This window comes from Magnolia sinica, chromosome 17 (assembly GCF_029962835.1).
Source record: "Magnolia sinica isolate HGM2019 chromosome 17, MsV1, whole genome shotgun sequence".
NCBI classification, from domain to species: Eukaryota; Viridiplantae; Streptophyta; class Magnoliopsida; order Magnoliales; family Magnoliaceae; genus Magnolia; species Magnolia sinica.
Genome location: NC_080589.1, coordinates 6,501,299 through 6,511,917, shown reverse-complemented (window position 1 = coordinate 6,511,917; position 10,619 = coordinate 6,501,299). Strand labels below are relative to the sequence as shown.

General features: G+C 41.5%; 1 protein-coding gene across 1 annotated transcript in view; it reads right to left on the bottom strand.

Annotated features, from left to right (window-relative positions):
• Positions 1-831: 831 nt before the first annotated feature.
• Positions 832-10,619, bottom strand: part of LOC131231021 (uncharacterized) — a 104,008-nt gene continuing 94,220 nt past the window's right edge. The window contains exon 9 of the transcript XR_009164165.1: positions 832-863. The gene's annotated coding sequence lies outside the window, so the exon portion shown is untranslated. The remainder of the gene's footprint in view (positions 864-10,619) is intronic.

Below are 10,619 nucleotides of genomic sequence, written 5' to 3'. Positions count from 1 at the left end.
TTGTTCCTAATGCATATGTTAATCAGGTGGGTCACACATGCACAAAAACACACATTTGGAAGAACGAAACAAACAATCTACCCTCAAGATGGAATGGCATATAGATTGGCCTGATTTTTGGGCCCATAACTAAATGTCATCAACACAAAACATGAGGTGCATTTTCAACCGTTCATAGCAGGTAACTTCCAACCTATAATGTGCGTGGGACATTTGGAAGTTATTCACTGGGCAGACTTACCATCTAAGCATTTCTCATACACGTTAGCAACGTCCCCAAAACTCTTAAATGACACATGGGATGACCCATCATCAGATTTAAACCATCCATTCATTCATACAAAGGGCCTAAGCATCTGATCAATAGCATGGAAAATTGATGGTCAAGATTGATGTAAAATAGGCCCAAACATCATCTTGAAACATCTATATGATAGTTCTCACTTTGTATTACTTATGATTCCAAAGTGCTTGGTTGAATGATTCTAACCATGCGATTTATAATCTTGATTTATGGCTAATAAAAAATGGACAGTTGTAACAAACTGGCCACATTCAAAGGGTTAGGATCATACGATCAGTGTGATTCTTGCACCATGGCTTGCTCCTGATGGTACTATTGAACAAACTGTGTCCCGACGGATGCTTAGGCATCCCACATGTCATTCACATTAGAGTTTTATTAATAGGATGGGCCGTTGGATTCGTGGGTCCGCTTCCTCTTTCCTGGCCCTGAATTCCCAAAATGGCCCCATTAATGATAAAATAAATAAATAAATATCTCTTCTATCCATTACAACATTAGATGAATTTGGCTTCATGTAGCAGTAGGTGATTTTTGGCCATTTTTAGTGTTTGAAAACTCTACATCGAAGACATTGATTGCATTTCGATGAAAATTTTACAGTTAGGCCAACTACAAAATCAGTTTCTAAAATTTTCGAAATGACCGTGATGTAGATCTTGTTGTCAGAAGTCTTAAATCTTCTGACTTTTGGGTTGCTCGACCGGTCGTAGGTTAGCCTTGACTGGTCGAGGAAGCTGCTCGACTAGTCAAGCACCTCACGACTCAAAGTCCAGCGAGCTCATGACTTCGGGGTCCAAGGTTCACGACCGGTCGAAGAGATGTCTCAACCGGTCGTAGGGATCCTACGACCAGTCGTAGCCTCGGCTCAACTAGTCGTAGTTATGCAAATTCGTTTCCGAATCTGATGCAGACTGCGGAAATTTGAGTTAGTCTTTCGCAAGGTGCGAAAGGAAGTTGCGTAAACTATAAATAGGAGTCCCTAGGGCTATTCTAATGAGGGAAAATTATTCTAAAGCTTTCTAAAGGGGTTCTAAGGTTATTAAAGGGTGTAACAAGGATGAGATTCAAGGTTGTTTGAATCGGGTAAGTCCTCCCTCTTGCAACTTTCTTTTCATAGTGGATTTCTGTCGCTTTGTGCCGTGATTTTTTCCCACAAGGGTTTTCCACGTTAAAATCTTGTGTTCTTTTGTGATTGCTTGTGACTATTGAATTGCTATCCTAGATCTAGATCTGTGTGATTTCGCAGAGCTAATCCCCAACAAGTTGTATCAAAGCAATCGTTGGGGCACAGATCTGAATCTATAGGATTAGTAATAATGGGAAACGACAAGTTTGATATTGAGAAATACTTAGGCAAAAATAATTTTGAGTTATGGAAGGTTAAGATGATTAGCCTGTTAACCAAGCAAGGCGAGATTAAAGCTCTTGAGGAGCGAAAATCTACCATGAAAGATGATGAATGAGAAAACCTTGATAGTAATACTTTAGCCTCTATCCGTTTATGTCTCACGGATGAGGTTCTTTATAATGTTTTGAGAGAGAAAACTGTGGCTGGTTTGTGGGCGAAGTTAGAGAACATATATGCAAAGAAGTCCTCTGAAAATCGCCTACACTTGAAGCTACAGTATTATTCCTTCAAGATGGGAGAGGGTGAAGATCTAGAAGCCCATATCAGCAACTTTAATAAATTAATGTGCAAATTGCTGGATATGGACGAAGTGGTCAAAGATGAGGAACAAGCATGTATATTGTTGAATTCTCTTCCTGCATCATATGAGTCTTTCAGGGACACGATGTGCACCGCAAATAAAACCCTAAGTATTGACACTGTTATCTTAGCCCTTCAAGGAAATGCTATAAAAAAGTTAAAAGGTGACATGAGGGCATATTTCGATGCACTGATTACGAGGGGCAGAGATTCTGAGAGAGATACAGGATCCTCAAGACCTAGATCCAAATCCAAGGGTAAGGGCAAAGGAAAATTAAAGTGTTGGAATTGTGGGTTGTCTGGACACATGAAGAAAGATTGTAGAAATCCTAAAACGAAGAAAGAAAATTCAGCGGCTTCTTCCAAGGAGGCCAATGTGGTCACATCTGATGAAGAATCAAGTGGTTGTGATGTTCTGTCTGTCTCCATGTTTGGTCACTTACATGACAATCATAAAGACGAGTGGATACTTGACACAGAAGCATCTTATCACATGACTCCTCATCGGAGTTGGTTCGCCAGTTATAAAGAATGCGATGGTGGACAGGTTTTTATGGGCAATGACAATGCTTGTAATGTTGTGGCTATTGGCACAGTAAGTATCAAGATATTTGATGGGATGGAGCGTACCTTGACTAACGTCAGACACGTTCCTGATATGAAGAAAAGTCTGATTTCTCTCGGTGCATTTGAGGCTATAGGGTGTAAGTTCACTGGTATTGATGGTGTCCTTAAAGGTTTCAAAAGGGGCACTCGTGGTTATGAGAGCGCAGAGGTATGGAAACCTTTACAGGTTGATTGGGAGCACTTCGGCAGGTGGAGTGGCAACAGCTATTGCAGACTTCACGTCTCTACATATGTGGCATGCTTGTCTGGGCCACATGAGGGAGCGGGGCATGAAGGTACTTTCTGATGGGTGTTTGATTACAGTTTTTAAAAATTCTGATTTAGATATATGCGAGCATTGTATATGGTAAACAATCTAGACTGTCTTTTAAATCTAGAAAACATGTTTGTAAGGGAGTGCTTGATTATGTGCACTCTGACGTATGGGGGTCTTCGCCAGAAGTTTCTATTGGGGGGTCGTCATGGTTTGTTTCATTCATTGACAACTACTCCAGGAAAGTTTGGGTTTACTTCATAAAACGTAAATCCGAAGTTTTCACCATATTCAAGCAATGGAAGGTAATGGTGGAAAAACAATCAGGGCGAAAAATAAAGGTTTTAAGGACTGACAATGGTGGAGAATTTACTTCCACTGAATTTAATGATTATTGTAAGGACTAACATCAGGCACAACACAGTACACCATACGCACGAACAAAATAGTGTGGCTGAGTGAATGAATCGGACTCTCCTGGAGAGGGCCAGATGCATGTTAAGTAATGTTACGTTGGACAAGGACATATGGACTGAGGCCGTTAACACGGCTTGTTATTTGGTGAACCGTTCTCCTTTAATGACAATTAAATGTAAAATTCCAGAGGAAGTATGGAGTGGTTAGAAACTCGACTACTCAAATCTTCGCATATTTGGTTGTGAGGCTTACTCTCATGTACCATCAGTTGAGAGAGATAAGCTAGACCATAGGGCCAAAAAATATATCTTTGTCGGTATGGCATTAGTGTGAAAGGCTACAGGTTATTCGACAAGGTCACACGCAAGGTCATCACTAGCCGTGACGTCAGATTCGATGAAAGCTCCCTATTTCGTAAGAATGATCAAAAGGAGCAAGAGGAACCGGAAAAGGTGATCATAGACGTCCAGATTGATATAGATGATACACAGGCAGAGACAGATGCAAAGACAGAAGTACAGGATTAGGTGAAGCAGTCACCTGTGAGAAGGAATCCACCGCGTGATCGCAGGTTACCGACAAGATATAGGGACGACTCCAATATTGCATATGCCCTCATTACAGATGAGGGTGACCCGTCTACTATTCAGGAGGCTCTTGATGAGCCTAATGCAAAAAAGTGGAAGGTGATTATGGACAATGAGATGGACTCGTTGCACAAAAATCAACATGGGAGCTGGTGGAGCTTCCTGTGGGCCGAAAAGTGATCAGATACAAGTGGTTATTTAAAAGGAAACAGGATAGATACAAAGCAAGATTAGTAACGAAGGGTTATGCTCAGAGAGAAGGAATCGACTTCACAGAGATATTCGCGCCAGTGTTTAAGTAGGTATCTATCAGATTCGTATTGGCGTTGGTTGCCCAATACGATCTCAAGTTAGAACAGATGGATGTAAAGACTACATACCTGCACGGGGAATTGGAAGAGCAGATTTACATGAAGCAACCAAAGGGCTACGAAGTTAAAGGGGCAGAGAAAAAGGTTTGCAGATTAATGAGGTCGTTGTACGGCCCGAAACAATCACCTAGGCAGTGGTATAAAAAATTTGATTCTTTCATGATGAGTCAGAAATTTACTCGGAGTGAATACGATTACTGTGTCTATTACAAGATACTGAGTGATGCAAAATTCATCATCCTAGTACTGTATGTTGAAGTTATGTTGATCGCCTGTCATGATATATCTGAAATCAACGTACTGGAGACTCAGTTATCAGGGACATTTGAGATGAAAGATCTGGGGGCTACAAAGAGAGTTCTCAGCATAGATATTCATAGAGACAGGAAGTAGAGCAGGCTTTGGTTATCACAAATATTATACCTTGAAAAAGTATTGATCAAGTATGGGGTGGATCAGGCAAACCCGGTGAGCGTTCCCCACGCAGCTCACGTCAAGCTTTCCTCAGAATAATGTCCTAAATCAAATGAGAAAAACAGGTTATGTCTCATGTGCCCTATTCGAATGCGGTTGGCAGTTTAATGTATGTCATGGTCTCTACGAGATCGGATATTTCACAGGCAGTCGGTGTTGTGAGCAGATACATGTCAAACCCCGGTAAGCAACATTGGGAAGCAGTGAAATGGCTACTTCGATATATTCGAGGTACGAAAGACTACGTCTTAACTTTTGAGAAAACATGGACAAAGTTGGTAGGGTATGTAGATTCTGACTACACAGGCAGTATAGATTCCAGGAAGTCTACTTTAGGATACTCGTTTGTACTATCAGGGGAGTAATCAGTTGGATGTCGAAGCTTCAGTCCGTGGTGGCTCTTTCCACGACCGAAGCAGAATATATGGCAGTGACGAAAGTGTTTAAAGAAGGTATTTGGCTCAGAGGCATGATAAATCAGTTGGGACTTCAGCATGAGGCCGTGTCGGTTAATTGTGATAGCGAGAGCACTATCAATTTGGCTAAAAATTCTGTTTATCACTCACATACTAAACACATTGAAGCTCGTCACTACTTCATCCGACAGGTGCTTGAGGAAGGAGGCGTCACATTGGAAAAGATTCATACCAGCGTGAATCCAGCAGACATGCTCACCAAGGTCGTTCCTACAGAAAAGTTCAAGTTCTGTGCAACTTCTCTGGGCTTGGCGATAGCATAAAAGAAGGACGGAGTGTGCATGAAAAGCGTTGATTGAAGCTATGATGCAAGGAAGAGAGTTCAAGGAGCTACACGATTAAAGATTGAAGACTTGGTGGAGATTGTTGTCAGAAGTCTTAAATCTTCTGACTTTTGGGTTGCTCGACCGGTCGTAGGTCAGCCTCGACCGGTCGAGGAAGCTGCTCGACTAGTCGAGCACCTCACGACTCAAAGTCCAGCGAGCTCATGACTTCGGGGTCCAAGGTTCACGACCGGTCGAAGGGATGTCTCGACTGGTCGTAGGCGTCCTACGACCAGTTGTAGCCTCGACTCGACTAGTCGTAGTTACGCAGATTCATTTCCGTATCTGATGCGGACTGCGAAAATTTAAGTCAGTCTTTCGCAAGGTGCGAAAGGAAGTTGCCTAAACTATAAATAGGAGTCCCTAGGGCTATTCTAATGAGGGAAAATTCTTCTAAAGCTTTCTAAAAGGAGTTTTAGGGTTATTAAAGGGTGTAGAAAGGGTGAGATTCAAGGTTGTTTGAATCGGGTAAGTCCTCCCACTTGTAGCTTTTTTTTCATAATGGATTTCTGTCGCTTTGTGCCGTGGTTTTTTCCCGTAAGGGTTTTCCACGTTAAAACTTTGTGTTCTTCTGTGATTGCTTGTAACTATTGAATTGTTATCCTAGATCTAGATCTGTATGATTCCGCAGAGCTAACCCCCAACAGATCTTACAAAAGGTGATTCTCATGACAACAGAAACAATGTCTTGGAAAGGACAACCTGGACCAGAGTGAAACCTGCCATAGTGTGGAAAGGGCTACCTAGACAACTAGCATGCAACCACCAATTAGAAAGGGCTACCTATTAACCAGAGTTCCGCCACCATGCCTTTTGAAAAGAGGCCAGAGTGAGTGCTGCCACAGAGTGGGCTGCTGCAGACATCAGCTGCGGAGCGTGGTGGAATGTAACAGTCCCAACGGTTTAAAGAGCCTAGCTTAACATGTTCCACTAGGGATATTGGTTAGGTTCTTAACCTTGTACCATTCAGTACTAGACAACCATCCCTTTGTTTACCTCTATGAAACTACAACAGAAACCAGTTCTAGTTAAAAATCCATCATCACAATGCAAAAACCAATTCTGAGTTAAAAACCCCTCATCATAATGCAACACCCGTTGGGTAAGGTCGTCTCATCTGGGCTTTGTATCAAGCGCCACCCACCTGAATGGATACTTGGCCAAAATCTCCGGACTCTCAACTATCAGGCATCCAATGTACAAAAAAGTAATTTATGTCAAGTCTTTTTAGACTGTCCATTGTTTTTGCACATTTGGCCTACCTGGTGGTTGACTGGCCACTTCAATCTTCATCAATAACCTCATCTTCTGGCCACCTACTACCACATCTCTTCTTCACAGCTTCTCTCCTTCCTTCCACCTGTGATCTTCTATCTTTTGAGACTGCTACATCAGATGCGTTGTCATCTGCAATCTTTTGCTGCACCGAAACATTCACAGCCAGACGTGAAGCTCTTGTACCAGGCGGATCACCCAATTGATTTTATTTTTTTCAAACATGTAATTTTTCTTTTTTGAATTTTGGAAAATATAGTTTTGATTTTATTTTATTTTTGAGGTAAATGATTTTTTTTTTTTTTTTTTTTACCCCTTTTGAGGTTTCTTTGGGCAGATTTCCTGAGATTAATGGTTTTTAATTTATGTAGGAGGTATGATACAGTGTTTAACCTGTACAGTTGAGGCCCACCTTTCAGTGTTCCAGATATGTTTTTCTGGCGGGCCTCATGCTAGATATCTGGTGCATGTGGAATGTAGCTTTTTTTTTTTTTTGAAGATTACTTCAATCATCATTTTGTAGGCTATAAAAAGGATGGCCAGGTGGAGGATCGTGAAGGGCCCACCAGATGAACAGTCTGGATTGGTGAGAGGTTTGTTGCTTACAAGTTCTTGCACCACACACGATCTTGTATTTATCATGGTCCCTCCATAACTGGACAGCTACAACTTGGTTTGGTGATCTGGACTGGTCATCTCATTGGCAATTATTGTTGATCGGCCACTATCAAAAATAGACCGATCCTGGTTGTTCATGGAATATCAGTTGAAGTGACCACCATGATGAACGGTTAGATCTATATTAAGGACAGCATATCCCATAGGAACCTTGCCCAGAGACTTTAGATGTGGAAAACAGCTTGAACCTGACGTATGCGTTTCCCATCAGAATAATGGATCAGATGGGACCCACAGTGTAGATCTATGGCCAAGAAATCAGAACCGTCGGAACCTTATTTTCATACAGCCTATTCCATTGGTTTTTACGGTGTCCAGGCCTGATATTTGCATGTGATCCTATTTATTTTCCCGGTCGATATCTTTGGGGTCCCACTAGTTTCATAATAAATCGGAAACATACATACTGGAGGAGGCTTCTTGACTAACACTAATCAGAAGATCCTGACACTTCAATTTTGAGCCTACAAGATTGCAATTGGTGCATTGGCCATCCACGTTTGAGGACCATCATATCAATCGTTTTGGATCGCTAACGACCAAAAAACTGAAAACCAAGCAATTGTAGCAACTTTGGGATGTGAATAAATTGTACAAGGTCCATTATTTCAATGGTTTTAATCTGTGGACCACAGGACTCACATGTACATAGGAATCGTGTTACGTTTTCCCCATCTTGAATGTATGTGGTTTAACATCCGTTTCTCCATCTAATATAAGGGGTTGAGTCCAAAATTGAAGCATATCCAAAAATCACGTTGATCATACCACAGGAACAGTGGGGATAATGATTTCCACCCTTGAAACCTTTTTAGGCCCTACAGTGATATTTATTTGTCATCCAACCTGTTCATAAGATCTTATAAACATGGATGAGGAGAAAACATAAATATAAGGTTGATCCAAAACATCCGTAGCCTTCAAGATTTTTACAATGGTAGACGTTCAATTCAACTGTTTCCCATGGTGTGGTCTATTTGGTGTGCTTCATTTTTGAGCTCAAGCCCTAAAATTATCTAGCAAAATGGATGAACCGAGCGGATAAAATACATAAATTATGGTAGACCTCACAGAGTTTACTCACTACGCAATCCGCTTCCCTGCAAGTAGAAGGTGCTCCGTGGGGCCCACCATGATGTATGTGTTTTATACATGCCGTATGTCCATTTTTTTTAGGTATCATTTTAGGATATGAATTAAAAAACGAAGAAGATTCAAGCTCAAGTGCACCACACAATGGGGATTGAGCGCCCACCTTTAACCGCATTAATGTTTATTTGTCATCCAACATATTCATAAGATCACACGAATCAACATGGATGAAGGGAAAATACAAATATCAGTTTGATACATTTTTTTTTGCCCCAATAATACGCAATTGATATTTGCCAAAAAAATTTCCCATTAGGACAAAAGTACCCCAACTTGCAGTAACCATACTATCTTTCCTAGTAACAAACCACTTGATTATGACATTTGTGCCATGAAAATGGTAGGTCCCACCATGAGGATTAATTTTATTTTACTTTTTTAGAATAAAAAATCAGGCTGATCAATTCCTTGAGTGGGTCAGACCAGTATGCTATTGTCAGACTTTTTTAAAGTCTTCAATGCTTGGGTCGCTCGACTGGTCGAGAGCATGGCTTAACCGGTTGAGGGTCTACTCGACCGGCCGATGCCTGCTCGACTCAAAGTCCAGCAAGCTCCTTATTTGGGTGTCCAGGGCACTTGACCAGTCGAGGGGATGGCTCGACCGGTCGAAGGGGTCCCTCGACTAGTCGAGGACTCGGCTCGACCAGTCGATATTACGCAGATTCGAGTCCGGATCCTGTGCGGACTGCAGAAATCTGAGGCGGTTTCGCAAGCGTGCGAAAGAAAAGTTTCCTAAACTATAAATAAGAGTCCCTAGGGCTATTCTAAGGAATTCTAAGGCTTCCTAAAGGTATTCTAAAGGGTTTTAGGGTTATCAAAGGGTATAGCAAGGGTGAGATTCGAGGTTATTTGAATCGAGTAAGTCCTCTCTCTTTGTAATTGATGCTTTCCTAATAGAATTCTATTGCTTTGTGCCGTGGTTTTTTTTCGAAAGGGTTTTCCATGTTAAATCTGCGTGTTCTCTTGTATTTGCTTTGTGTCATTGTATTGCTGTCCTAGATCCAGATCTATGTGATTCCGTAGGCCAAAATCCCAACAAGTGGTATCAAAGAAATCGTTAGGGTACAGATCTGAATCTGATGGATTAGTAATAATGGCAAGCACTATGTATGATATTGAGAAGTACTCAGGGAAAAATAATTTTGAGTTATGGAAGATCAAGATGATGAGTTCCTTAATCAAGCAAGGCGAAGATAGTACTCTTGAGGAGCGGAAGTCTACTATGACTGATGATGATTGGAATACTTATGATAAGAAGGCCTTATCATCGATCCATTTATGTCTCACGAATGAGGTTCTCTACAACGTCATGAAGCAGAAAACTGCGGCTAAGTTATGGGCGAAGTTAGAGGATGTCCATGCGAAAAAATCTTCTGAAAATCGCTTGCACTTGAAGCGGCAATGGTATAACTTCAAGATAGCAGAGGGTGGAGATCTAGAGGCTCATGTTAGCAATTTTAATAAATTGGTTTGCAAATTATTGGATATGAAGGAAGTGATGAAAGATGAAGAACATGCATGTATGTTGCTGAATTCTCTTCCGGCGTCTTATGAGTCATTCTAGGACACAATGTGCTCAACGAATAAAACCCTGAGTGTCAACACCATTATCTCGGCCCTTCAAGAAGACTACGAGAAAGCTGAACATCAACATGGGGATATCTTCTGAGGCACTGCTTACAAGGGGTAGGAACTCTGAACAAGGTATGAGTTTTTCAGGTTGTAGATCCAAATCCAAGGGTAAGAGCAAAGGAAAGGTAAAGTGCTGGAGCTGTGGGAAGGAAGGACATGTGAAGAAGGATTGTGAAAATCCTAAATCGAAGAGAGAAGATTCTGAGGCTTCATACATGGAGGCCAATGTTACCACATCAGATGGATCGAGTAGATGTGATGGTGATGTTTTGTCTGTGTCTTCGCTCAGACGACCATACGACGATTGTAAGGACAAGTGGATGCTAGACACAGGGGCAT